The following is a 14,812-nucleotide window of genomic DNA, read 5'->3' on the forward strand; positions in this document are numbered from 1 at the left end:
TGAAATAAATTACATAGATAGAAAATTCTGTACTTAATCTTTATTTTAATACAGATTTGTGTTGTCTGTCTTTTACAGGTAGGTCTACTAAGATATTGAAACTTAACGATTTTATGTCCACACCTGTGGAGTAACGGTTAGCACGACTGGCCGCGAAACTAGGTGGCCCGAGTTCGATTCCCGGTCGGGGCAAGTTACCTCGTTGAGGCTTTTTCCCGGGATTTTCCCTCAACCCAATATGAGCAAATGCTGGGTAACTTTCCGTGCTGGACTCCGGACTCATTTCACCGGCATTATCACCTTTATCTCATTCAGACGCTAAATAACCTAAGATGTTGATAAAGTGTCGTAAATTACCTACTAAAATAAAAAATTAACGATTTTATTCGTCAGCTGAAGTTAAACTTTTTGTCTTGCGCAGGCTCGTAGATAAATGCTTTCCAGCGTCAAAGGTCACTAATGGTCGTAAAAAACCTAATGTTGGTACTTACTTACTTACAAATGGCTTTTAAGGAACCCGAAGGTTCATTGCCGCCCTCACATAAGCCCGCCAGCGGTCCCTATCCTGTGCAAGATTAATCCAGTCCCTATCATCATACCCACCTCCCTCAAATCCATTTTAATATTATCCTCCCATCTACGTCTCGGCCTCCCTAAACGTCTTTTTCCCTCCGGTCTCCCAACTAACACTCTATATGCATTTCTGGATTCGCCCATACGTGCTACATGCCCTGCCCATCTCAAACGTCTGGATTATGTCAGGTGAAGAATACAATGCGTGCAGTTCTGTGTTGTGTAACTTTCTCCATTCTCCTGTAACTTCATCCCGCTTAGCCCCAAATATTTTCCTAAGCACCTTATTCTCAAACACCCTTAACCTATGTTCCTCTCTCTGAATGAGAGTCCAAGTTTCACAACCATATAGAAGAACCGGTAATATAACTGTTTTATAAATTCTAACTTTCAGATTTTTGGACAGCAGACTGGATGATAAGAGCTTCTCAACCGAATAATAACACGCATTTTCCATATTTATTCTGCGTTTAATTTCTTCCCGAGTGTCATTTATATTTGTTACTGTTGCTCCAAGATATTTGAATTTTTCCACCTCTTCGAAGGATAAAACTCCAATTTTTGGTACTGTTCTGAAAATGTATCTGATGGAAAAAAAGCTCACAATCTACTACTATAACTTACATGTGTTAGAATCTAATCCTAAATCTCTACAACTTGACATTCAATAATTCATAGTTTTGTGCTCAAGAACATATCCTTCACAGCAAATCCAGCATTCTCTAATCATTCCTATTTTCTGACTTTCTCTTTGTCTCCGTATATGAGCCGTGTATCTTAATGTTGTCTATCATCTGATACCTTCTTCTCCTCCGAAATCTTCTCCCGTTCACCATTTCTTCCAGTGCATCTTTCAGTAGGCAGTTTCTTCTAAGCTAGTGGTCCAACCTATTCCTTTTTCTCTTCCTGATCGGGTATCAATAAAATACTACATTTCCCATTCGTGACATCTCTTTAATTTGAATATTATGTCTCAGCGGTTTCATCACATTAAGGAAGCGAACATTAATAGTGTTACTGGCTATATAGGAATATCTTCACAGAAACCAAACCTATTGCACAGTGAGGTCGAAGTTACCGTCGAGGTGAAGTATTGCCTCATCTCACGTGCAGCCGGAAACTCGAGACGAAATACGAGCGATAAAAAGAAAGAAAGAAAAGAAAAGAAACATGGAATGAAGTTAGTTTGCTGCTTGACATATCGCCACCCAGGGAGCATACACTGCTTCTTTTGTTACCTATACTCTCACCTCCTGTCGTGGCCAACTCTGAGTAATGGATCTGACCGCCGTAGATAAAAAGGAAAAGGAACAAACTAGGTCGGCCATGTGTCTCACCACTTGTATCTCTGCAAATCTTTCTCTTTCTTCGCAGTTTTTTATGTGTTAACGACTTGAGGACCTTGGTACTCGGCTTGCCTCTTCTTCTGTTGGCACGGATATCACATTCCTTCGCTAAACGTTGACACTTAGGAAAAAACAAGGCGTAAATATGAGAGTAAAATCAATATAATGCTATCTAGTAAAGTGTAACACAGTATAATATGTAATGCGATACAATGTAATGCAATATACATAGTGCTCAATGTATTAGACCTATATAATGTATATATATAACTTATATATTACATGTAAGATATACACATTGAAATATACAGGAGAGAAGTGAAATAATCCTGCAGATTGAAAGGGACGATACGGTACACTTAAATGAATATAAAATCTATATTACGTTTTGTGATTAAATGGACGGTTAATTAGAAAATTGATTTGGAAGTTTCAGCAGTCTGGCAAAATCGCCGCTAACACACTCTCTTCCTTATAGTAATACAGATGTAAGAGGTCAGCGAACTCAGATCTGTCTGCCTTAGCGAACCATCTCCCATCTCCCTATCTGACTACAATGTTGCGAGCTTGTCGCATCGATCAGTAGCTTCAAAGTAATGGTTTTAAGTTAAATTTATACGAAAAGCGTCCACGTTATTGAAATACGCCAGAGGAATAAATTATTCTTTATTAGATTTTCTATCGATATGGACGAAAATAATGATCCTACTCGTAATAGCTACCCAATAAGAGGATTGATTGATTGTTTATTATATACATGGCCATATACTTGAATGTACACGTCAATTACATAATAAATAAGAAACACAATAAAATTTAAAAACACTACGAATTAAAATATATTTAAAATAAATAATATAATCAAGTCGTATTGGATATATTATCGGAACTAGGAGAGATGGTGGTGCACAACTTCTAATCACCAGATTGTGCACCAATATGCCTGGGTTAAAATTCAAATCTCTCCGCAGTGCATATGAAGGGAAGGCATATGTCACTGTTGATAGTGATTCATCCGTCGGACGGGGACGTTAAGCCTGTAGGCCCCCTTAGTGCTATTCGACAGGAGTAGGCTACGTGCCAGCACCGTATTTCTCCTTCTCCCTTCCTCATCTTCATCATCATCACTCATTTCAGACACTACACTTACACGAACACTCACCCTAGTACACGACGTAACTCTCTAAAGATACACATCATGTACAGTGTGGCTCGCCGAAGTGATGTACAACTAGAAAATGGGTCACAATCCTGCCAACTATCCGCAATATGCGGAACCCGAATCACGTAAAGTGAAGTGGGTAGGCATTGGATACATAAATGCATACATACATAATACATATATACACATACATACACAAATACATACATACATACATACATACATACATGCATACACTTGCGTCACTGTAGAATGAACACTCGAGTACCAAATGTACATTTTCCTATCGAAAATCGTACATGGACTCATTTCGTTTTAAACTAGAAAATTTATTATTTGAGTCATACTGAAATATTATTTCGTTTCATAACTTATCTAAGTAATATAGCGATAATTCGTCTAAATTATTCTTAATGCCTAAAAAATTAAGTTTGTCTCCAATATCGAGTCTTCATAATCAAGAAAAATTGTAATACTTACTTATTACTTATGGCTTTTAAGGAACCCGGAGGTTCATTGCCGCCCTCACTTAAGCCCGCCATCGATTCCTATCCTGTGCAAGATTAATCCAATCTCTACCATCATATCCCACGTCAGCATTGTTAAAAGTGACACTATAGAAGGTAAGGAAAACAACAGGTAATATCTATTAGTCATTGCAGTCAATCTGATTTTCGACGCGTTGATTACCTTTACTGCGACGTTGTAAACCGTCTGTCATCGCTGATAAATGGAGTTTAGTTGGAAAATTGAAGCTCTGTTTGGCAATGTTCAATTTGCGTACAGGAATTCGCGTGAAATGAGCTTTGAAATATAATTTGCTGCATCAGAGAATACTGATAATTTGGTTTCATTCGTACAAAATCGACTGAATTTGTTCCAAAACAACAATAATGGGGTGGGAATGCTCTTAGAACAAAGGCAATAAGACTGTTTTATTATTCGTAGGAGGTCTGAATTCGCCTTCTTCAGTACCCACTAAGGGGTAGCGCATCCCACATGGTCTTCTTTTATAAGTCTACAGTTTGTGCATTTCTTTTTATTCATTTGCACTTCATATTGTATCGGTTTTTTAAATTTCTTATATCCATTTACTTGTTAAATATCTGATCGTTATTTTGGAACAACATTATACTTTTGTTCGTTGATTGGTTTATCTTTGAATAATCAACCTATAAGATAAAGATAAAGATAGCCTATTGTGACCCATGAAGGGCAAAGGCCTCCTTAAATAAGGGAAAACTCTATTTGCCTAACGTGATGAGCTAGTTCACGTTAGACGTGATATTTAAGTCTAAGAACTTGAATTTCTTTAACAATGATTTTCTCACTGCCTTTCACAACTTCCTGTCTATGCACAAACGTCTCTAGAGTAGTTTCCACTTTCTTCTGTCTCTTGCCTCTCTGGACCACTGTTGACTTGCCTGTTCTTTGAAGAAGTCTGCCTATCTGCGCCGAGGTCTGCCCTGAAGTCTCTTTCCTATACGGGGGTCCCACATAGTAGCTCAGTATGTCCATCTGTCGCCTAGTAGCCTAGCCACGTGTCCACCCCATTTCCATTTGGATGTAATGGCTGCATGTGTGATGTCCTGTGTATCTGCTAGTTGGTACAGTGTCGCATTTGGGATTTTCGCCTTCAGTGATACGCCCGTAATTTTGCGCATCATTTTCCTTTGACACGTTTGTAGTTTGGTCATGTTTTTCCCTGTTAGCGACTATGTTTGGCACCCATAAAGTAATACGGGATAAACACAGGTCTCCAGTGCCTGTATTTTAGTTTTCCTGCTTAAGGTTTTGTCAAGCAGAATGAATTTAAGGACCCAAAATGCCTTCCAGGACAGGATGGTCTTTCTACACAGTTCTTACTATTTTTCAATCAACCTATGAAAATATTTAATTATTTTTCACCGATTTTTGGTGGAAAGATCTGTTGTGCATGGTGCGCTAAACAATTTTCCATGTTACATGTTACTTGTTTTTAACGGAATTGCTGGAACGGATCGATGAGGCAAAATTTTGACTAGGGCTGTCATCCGCAGGCCGACATGAGACTAACACTGACATTTGACATGCAATCGTATTGTTTCGTTTGCAGACTTATAAATTGTCATTGAACAAGGATAAAGAGTAAACAGAAAATATTAGCTCATTGTTTGCTTTATATACATATTCACCATGCCGTGAAATGCGCATTAAGATTCATGCGTTTGTACAGAGGAATAACTGGCATTAAAATGGGATATGTTAATACTTTTAGAGATGTGACTGTATTCCCTGACAAAGCTTTGATAAAATTATTGTATAAGCAGAAAAAACGAACACCACATAATACCAGTAGTGGTGGTACCGATGATAATAGCGGTACTTTGATACAATTGTTATTGGTACTTGTGTTGAAGGTGGCTGTGTTAGTGGCGATACTAATGGTAGCGATACTTATGGAAAATATGGTTATGCTAGTAATGGTTCTACTGGTAATGATGATAGTGATAGTGTAAGCAGCAGGAGTAAGAGCAACCACAGTAGCAATAATTTCGATAATATTAGATATAGTAACCCAATAGCAGCAGTAATAACAATAATACACAGCATCAATACATACAAAATCGCAACTTCATTCAGAAAACTAAAACACAAGATAGCTATAAAACAAATAACACAACACAGAAATATCTAAATAATCACATCAAACATACAAATAAATATAATTCAACTGGTGTTTACAAATTAAAATACAACAGCTGTCCAGATTTTTACATAGGACAGACAGGAAGATCCTTTCAAACAAGATACAATGAACACATTAAAGCTATAGCTAAACCCTACATCACATCAAATTACTCAGAACATATTACCTACAACAATCACGACTACAATAACATAGAAACAGATATGGAAATACTACACATCACACCAAAAAGTCCACAGTTAAAGATATAACAATACGAAAAATACAAACACACAATAACACACCCACAACATATACTTAATACACAATTATAATTCAATACCCATACATTATTCGACATCATAATACAGGACACACAAACAAAAACCCCCTCCCCTACAACTCACGAACGCAAACGCCGGAAACCAAGATGACCTGGAACAGCAGTAATTCGAAGGACACTGAAGATGACACCGCACCGGAATCGAAACGGGACCCGTCTGTCATAGGTACATAATCTGTTTGTTTAAATTATAACATTTTTAACGGTTCAACGAATATAGTTTTCAAATAACAATACTTATAATAATAATAATAATAATAATAATAATAATAATAATAATAATAATAATAATAAAATATACTACTACTACTACTACTACTACTACTAGTACTAATTATCTTCCTTCCATGGGTTAGGCTTGAGGACTGTTCCAGCTTCACTCCACCTCTTTATTGGTATTCCTCGTGGACGGTACCTCAAGGCTGCTTTCGGTAGCCGGTCATCTTCCATCCTTTCTAGATGTTGTATGCAGTTGTTTCGTCTTTCATTTATTTTCTCTAAAACAGGGAAGATATTAAGTTCCTCTCGGATATCTTCATTTTTAATATCCTCTAATAGAGTGCAGCCCTTTACTGCTCGGAAGAATCTCATCTCGGCCGCTTGTATGTAACTTGTTGCTTTCTAGTCAATACCCATACTCATAAAGCAGAACAGGGAACGCCATGACCTTATACATCTTTATTTACTTGAGTCTCCCTTCTGGTTTTCTTGCCTTGGGTTCGCCTGATCTTACCACACACGTGTTGAAATCTGTGCATGTTTGTTTCTGTATCTCCATCGTGGTCATAGCTTACATCACAGCAAGGGTAATTAAAGTTATTCACTTGTTCCACTAATTACTTGTAAGTTACATAGAAATTTTAGATGTATCGGGGAATTTTCCACAGCAGGTCATAACTTTACTTTTCTTAATATTGTTATTCCTAGATTATATTCATTTAGCACTTGGCTTAGCTCATGAGCATTTCTTTGTAGTTCATCTGCTGATCTTGCTATTATTCCTGATGATATGATGATAATAATAATGATGATAATAATATTCATCATCATAATTTCGTCACACGTGCAAACAAGAAAAGCAGTCATTGTATCCAAAGTAATATCGGTAGAGTCAAAAAGTAACCGAACATATGTAGATGTCTTTGTAGCAGAGAACATCTAACGATTTACACAACACCACCTTCAAAGTACGCTGCTTGGGCAGTAACACACTTGTGCCAGCGTCCATACCACTTCTCGAAACATTCCTGCAGCCCATCTTTGGACACTTCCCGCAGAGCGCGCGTCGCATGAATTTTCACCTCTTCCGCTGACGCAAATCGCCGTCCCTTGACCTTTGGAAATAGGTAGAAATCTGCTGGAGTAATATCTGGAGGACATGGTGGCTGTGGATGGACAGATATTTTGTGCAAGCAATTCGCTTAGCAAGAGGGACCGATGTGCTGGAGTAATGTCATGATGGTCCTTATCACAAATTTGTTGAACTGCAACATGAAGACGACGAAGGATTGCAACATACATCTCCTTACTGACAGTTCGATCCTCAGGAATAGACTCGAAATGTACGATATCCTGGATATCGAAGAACACTTCAAGCTTACTTTCCCTTTTGATCGGTGGGCACACCGAATCTATACGCCTGGAGATTAGGCCACATGCCACACGGACAAGGCAGAGAAGTTGCCTTAAGAGTATGGCGTTGCCACCCGAAGGTCGGATACTTTTCGTCCCTACTGGTATATGCAATTGTAGTGACACCGTATCAATTATTATTAGGCCTATACAGAGTCTGACACAGGAAGAAGCGATTATTAATAATAGGTAATTGACTCAAGAATGTATTTTTTTTTTCAAAATGACATACGTGAACTCATCAAGTAAATAGTCTGTCATTTATTCTTGAAAAGGACGTCTACTACCACTGAGATAGAAATGTGCTTCCTCAGACATCCACAAAGTATCAGTAAAGTCTTCATCTTCATCCATGCGATTTAAAATATTCTCGCACTAAGTCCTTTGGTAGAGAATATCTCGATATTTTAATTGATGTATCACCTGAATTTTGTATGAATGAAAATGTAAGACACATGAGAAATGGGACAGGATCATGGCGCCATAAATTAAGACCGTGTAAAACATTGGATAAAATTGGTGCAAGTCCTGGAGACAAAGTTGTAGAAAGCAGGTATCGTTAGCACCTGAAATGTAATCACTTTATTTAATTTTTTTCTTTTAGGGTACTGTCACATTGAAACTTATCATACTGCTGTACTACAAAAGAATGATCGGAGTGAATCGCTTAGAATGAAACTACACTATCTCCAAATTATGAAACATGGATAAAGTATGATTCAGTACAGAATTTTGCAGGAAATGTGATAAAATGCTCGTTTGGAGAAAAAGTGGAATTTATCTGGCTAAACTTTAGTAGTAAAATTACCATGTGGAGTCTAAATGCACTAGTTTTTTTATCTTTTCTGACAAATCCGAATTTTTAATAAAGTGCAATTTGATTCTAGGCAACTTAAGTCATCTTGAATAATGAAGACGATAATGATGATGATGATGATGACGATTGTGAAGGTAAAATACTGTGAGGATATTGAAATGTGAGGATTTGATTATTTGATTACGACGCATGTAGAATTTAAGAAAGACATTATAATGTATTATCTCTCCCTAGAAATTGGCTCATAAATATTTTCTTCTCTTCATTAACTTCTCTCGATTGTTCGACATCACGTTCAAAACGGAATGTTGGATGGATAATTAAAGCGTTTTTAATTAATGGCAACGATATCAGCACGTCTTGTAGTAACTGTAGAAGATGTCCGTGGAACGTCTTTAAAATCTTGCTAATTGAAGGATTCAGAGCCATAGTGGGCCAAGCGCCATTTATTAAAAATGGAGAAAGCAAGGTTCAAAGTTAACTGAATAACATAGTTTAATGGAGATTGACATGTCATTTAGTTTTAATGTGCATACTTTATATTACTTGCTATATGTTTCATTACATTATGGTAATCACTTAATTTTAGCCCTTGTTTCCTTCGTTTTTAATATATGGCGCTTGGCCCACTATGGCTCTGAACCCTTTAATTCATTTCTCTTAATGCAGATGCCAAGGCTGATCTAACACGAACTATGAAGAGTGTTTCTTTCTTGCAAAATCCCAGAGTTTCTATCTCCGTCGCCATCATGATGACGTCAGCAGATTGTAGTAGGACACCTGCCAGGAATCGCACGAACGGACGAAATGTTGCAAGTAATTTTAAGAGCATTCTTCCATTCAGAAATTGATAAACCTTAAAGGTTGCTAGTCCAAAAATTATTTTACCCCAAAAATTATCTTTTGGGTCATCTGCATAATATATGGTAACTCATTTTTACCTCAATATGTACGTAATACAAGTTTTGAAAGATTGTTCTCTTAGCGTTTTTCTTATCTTTCTGTCTTTTGCATCATCAATTTGCTCATTACAGAATTCTTTTCAATCGCTTAGATTTCTATGTCAATGAAGATTTGCATCTTCTACACTCTACGCGAAGTAGTCTCATTTGTCCTTTTATTTTGCATAATAGGAGAGAATTGCTTGATTAATTATTGTTCAAGCTGAATGCCATTTTGTAGTTCGCTTTTAAATATAGACCAATTAATATTGAAAAGTAGCCTATATATTATGTGCATCGGTTACTTATAAATTGCCTTGTAAATTATGAATATGAACAAAATTCATCCAATATTGTATGAGAAATCTCTTTACATTCTAGACAGACGGTCGGCAATGCCAAAAGCACTTTTTCCGGTAGACCTATCAACTATGTTGAAAGCGGTTATTCAGTGAAAATAACTAAGTGAAACTTTTTTATCATCATAATTCTTTCTCCACTGAAAAAGCAGGACTATCCAACGAATGTAGTTTACACATTTCGGAAGTTTTTAGATCTTAGGAATGTTTTTAATGTAAAGTAATTTTCAGGTGCGTAGGAGGAACTTGTGGTTTAGGTGTATGTAAGGCGCGTACAGGTATAAACGCATTCCCTTTAAAATGCTTGCTTGACTAGCCTACGTAAGTCGTCCTAATCACGACAGATAGTGTCTCGAATTCCCTTCCACTAGGATTCTGGGATATCGAGGTTAAGAGAAGGCCTCAAATACCCAGGGGAAAAATTCCCAAGACGGAGTATTGCAGTGGTAATCCGAGACAAAGCCTGAAGAGAGAGAGACAGAGAAATTGAGAGAGAGAGAGAGAGAGAGGATGAAATCTTGGTCATAAGGGCGAAGCCCAAGAGTAATATAAACACAACTCACATAGTACATACGCTCATGCTCGTAACCAAGAAAACAGAAATGAGAAGAGTCACTCCTACAACTTTCATATAGTAAGGTCATAATTTAATAAAAGTAGGTTCTTTCTCCATATTACTGTATGTAATCATGTACCTTTTAAAAAAAAGTTATTATAGAACATTCAGGAACTGATGAATTCATGACTGGGGATCATATTACTCGTATATTTGCAATTAAACAATCCTCGATATACCCTTAGCCGAATGGGGAATTTGTGATGCACAAAGAAGGTGCACGGTGGTAGGTTTTAGCGGAGACTTTCATTTCCCCTACCAGTATTCCACAATTGCTCCACTAATCATCATTACTGGATTACTATTGGCAGATACGTAGTACAATACATATGTCATAGTAGACATTGATTTAGTTACATTGTGACTTAAAGGTTACCAGTCTGCCTCATATTCAGTATTAGTTGAGACACATCTGAAATTTCTTCTTTATCGAAAAGTAGAATGATTATTTAGTCGCAAAGAAAACGAACATCTCACGCTATATTTGAAATATATAGTTTTTGTGTCTTAGAGTTCATATTAGCAAATACGTTTTTGCAGAGCACTTTTCCTTTCCCTTTGTTGTATGCTATTTGTCTATGTTCAGGTACTATAAAAAGTTCACTTGCGAGTCAATTATCGTTTTTTGAATGCGAGTAAAGGTGCCTCACAGTGATTGACTCGCTCCGTGTGGACTGTTCGTTGGTAAAGAGGTCATCATGCAACGCGATGTTACTGCCCCAATTGCCGCACACTAACTGGTGGGTTACGCTGCTTTGTGTTCTTCCTCGCTACCAAAATAACAAAACCGCGAGGCAAACAACAAGCGAGGCTGCGGCGAAGACAGCCGCACGTGGCAGTCTCGCTTCATGGATATGCGTCTTTAGAGCAAAACTGAAATTATGTCTGTCTTTGTTCCATGTTGGCTTTACGCTTAAGTATCTATCAAAATCTGTCTAAATACTTTTAATTTAGTATTTGGACATTCTGTAAGTAGCCTAGATAGATTTTATTGTATGTATATAGTTACTATCCGGCTAATCGCTTGTGGTTAGTTGAAATGTTACGGTATCCGTTACTGGGTAGCGTTGTTATAAAGATTTGTCTTTGCTTGTGACGGCTGACTGTATTTGATGTAATTTTTATGACATGAATAGGGCCTACCAAATTTTTCTCAACATATTACAGGTATGCAGTAATATTTCGTGAATTTAAATATATTTTTTTAAATATTAAACGAACGTAGTTCCTCCCTATGGAAAGGTGTTATGAATACATATAAGATACAGGGTTGTTTCCGATCACTGATAACGGATTTGAATGACGTCATCTGCGTCTGGAATCACACCGACAGCTGAATTGCGGCGAAAGGTGACAGAGCAGTAGTGAGTGATTTCATAATCAGAGTGCACGGTGTATCACAGTAGCAATGCCCAAGAAAATCGAGCCTTTTTGGGAGAGGTACATAACAACTCTTTCCGATGCCAAGTACAGTTACGTGAAAATCATAAGAGCCTGCAAAAAAAAAGGTGGTTTCCTTATTTCCAAGAAAGGCATCTTGTGTGTACCTAATAAGACTGGCAAAGCTCGGATGGGGTGAATTCCAGAGTGGAAAAAGCAAGCAAATTCATCCTGTCAGAAGTCGCCGCTGCCCACGAGATGATACAATTTAATTCCATTCAAGCTTAGAAATTATTAGAAATTTCAGTAGTAATGGTAAACAATTTGGATCTGAGTAAATGTTGTTACGCGTGTTTAGAGATAAAATTAGAATAGGCCTATTATTCGCATATTTATATCAGGAGCAAAATTAAAAGATGAAGGATCCAAACATTTTGGGAAATATTAATAATCTATTCTGCTAAAACAAATGATAACACAGCTGCTTAGGTGTAACTATAATGTTGAAAAAAAAGGTAAATTATGTCTTATTTAACGACTCTCGCAAGTGCGGAGGTTATGTCAGCGTAGGTTGTGCCGCAATTTTATTCCGCAGGAGTTCTTTTACACGCCAGTAGATCTATTGACACGAGCCTGTCTCATTTAAACACACTTAAATGCCATCGCCCTGGGACGGGATCGAACCCGCAACTTCGGACACATAATGTTGAAAGAGAATTTGAGTGTTGAATAACATAACTATTACGCGTAATAACTGAACGATAAGAACAGAATGAAGTAATTTAACTGTCGTAAAAAATAGAAATAACCCACTACATTTTTTAAGGATGGTTTCTGCTGAGCAACTCCGCGAAAAGTTGAGTTTAATGTGGCTATTTCGTTTTAAATATTGTGTTCTCTGTTTCGCCTTCCCTGTTCATCAACTTCCGAATGTCTTTTTAGGTCGTTTGCCTTCAGTCCACCTTCGTTTCGTTGTCCGATACTTGGGTTACAACCTGTTAGTCGATGCGCCCACCTGTTGTAGCACCGTTATAAAATTTGTCCTGCCCACCTCCTTTTGAGAGTAATTCTAGAAGCGTTCGCTGCTTCTTGAATCTTCGTTCCGTTTCTAATGTTCTTAATTACATATTCGATCTTTTGTGTTGATGCCAGATTCATTCTTTTCATCTTTCTTTGGCAGAGTGATGCAATGGAAATTTACGATTCATCCGAAAATTTTAATGGAGTAAGCAAATTTTATGGTTCACCACTGTGGGGTAGCGATTAGCAAATCTGACTGTGAAAAAAGTGGTCTCGGGTTCAAATTCTGCTTGGAACAAATTACCTGGTTGGGTTTTTATTCCGAAGTTTTCTCTCAACCAATTGAAGGAGAATTATTGGTTAATTTACGGCGTTGGACCTCGGGCTCATTTAGCCATCATTTCTTCACATACCATTACATATCCCGGATTAAGTTTACGGCGCAGCTTGCTGTGTACAAATGTACAGCTGTCAAAAGAAATAGTGGCCGCTCTCTAGACACAAAGTTCCCTTCGGGTATCTCCGCTACAATTCGGAGACAGGTGATGTTACATGTTGTTGGACCACGTGGCCTGATATCTACAGTCAGAATGAAAGTTTTTGCGTGTTAATCTGTAGCGTAATGGTAGCGTTTCGGGAAAGTGTTCGTAAGTTCGTGCGTTCGAACACAACCTAATGCTATTTATGTTTTTTTTAGGAGAGAGAGAGAAAATATAATTGTTCCTGTTTCTTTTATGACTGTTTTAGTAATTAACATCAGGTTCATGAATGTATTATGCCATGACTGTGTCATTATTTATTATGACATTATGGCTGCAAATGGAAAGAAAGATTATATTCTCAACAAAAATATCTTTCGTGGCATAAACAAAACAAACTTACAGGCGCCTGCCTTCAAAAATTAAAACAATTAAACGTTAAAAAAAAAACAAAAAAAAAAAAAACAAAAGCCACGATTCAATATTTAGTCCATCTTCCTCCCATATCGATCACATCTGGCAGTCGAGGGGGCATGGAATCGACTAGTGTTTTCAAATACCGACTATTCTCAGTCACGGCATCCCAGGGACCATGGACGAGCTTCCACAAACCATCAGGGCGTCTTGGAGGGGAATTTGGCCAATTTTTCCGCATATGCTCCTTTACTTGTGCCTAGATATTCTCTAAAGAGTTCAAGTCCGGAGAGCGACGAGACCAGTCTATCAATTCAATAATGTCTCCTCGCAAACCAATCCCGAATCAATTGAGATGTGTGGACTGGATGATTATCCTGCTGAAATTGAAGAATTCCAACACGACACAGATACTCTACCACTGCGGGCACACACATGGCAGCGTATCTGTGGTCGAATCGGGTACCAGGAGGACGATATACAAGAGTGGGTCCTTCCTTTGTAGTAGAAAAAGTGACTTCATCAGAAAAGATTACTGTTTTCCAATCTCGATCACCATTTCCTACTGCAAAGACTAAACGCTCCTCTATATGCTCTTCCTTATGAACTTCCCTAGGAATGGCACGTCGAGATCTCAAATTGGCGGCCCTTAAACGATTTCTCACGGTCTGGTCGTGGCCAGGGAAATTAACAACTGCCTTCAAAGTAGCAACGGTATGAAAGGGATTCCTTTCAACCTCTGCCACTAATCTGGCGTCCTGTTGTGGTGTTGAAATTTTCCTTCTACCACTCCCAGCTTTTCGGCCAAAAATTGCCGAGCGTTGATAATTTTGCACCCATCTCCGGGCTGTCCTTTCTGAAACGTTGAAACGCCTACCTGCCTCAGATGCCGAAAAACCAAGATGAACCACAGCCCGTATTATAGTTTCATTCGTTCCTGCACCTCTTTTTGGAGCCATGTCAGTCAAAGTCGCAGGCAGAAATGGCATCGCTGTTTCCTCAGAGAATTAGCCTCTACCTAGGTCTTAAAATAACAGCAAAACATTCATTATACTAAACATA

The sequence above is a fragment of the Periplaneta americana genome, chromosome 11 (genome assembly GCF_040183065.1).
Source record: "Periplaneta americana isolate PAMFEO1 chromosome 11, P.americana_PAMFEO1_priV1, whole genome shotgun sequence".
Lineage (NCBI taxonomy): Eukaryota > Metazoa > Arthropoda > Insecta > Blattodea > Blattidae > Periplaneta > Periplaneta americana.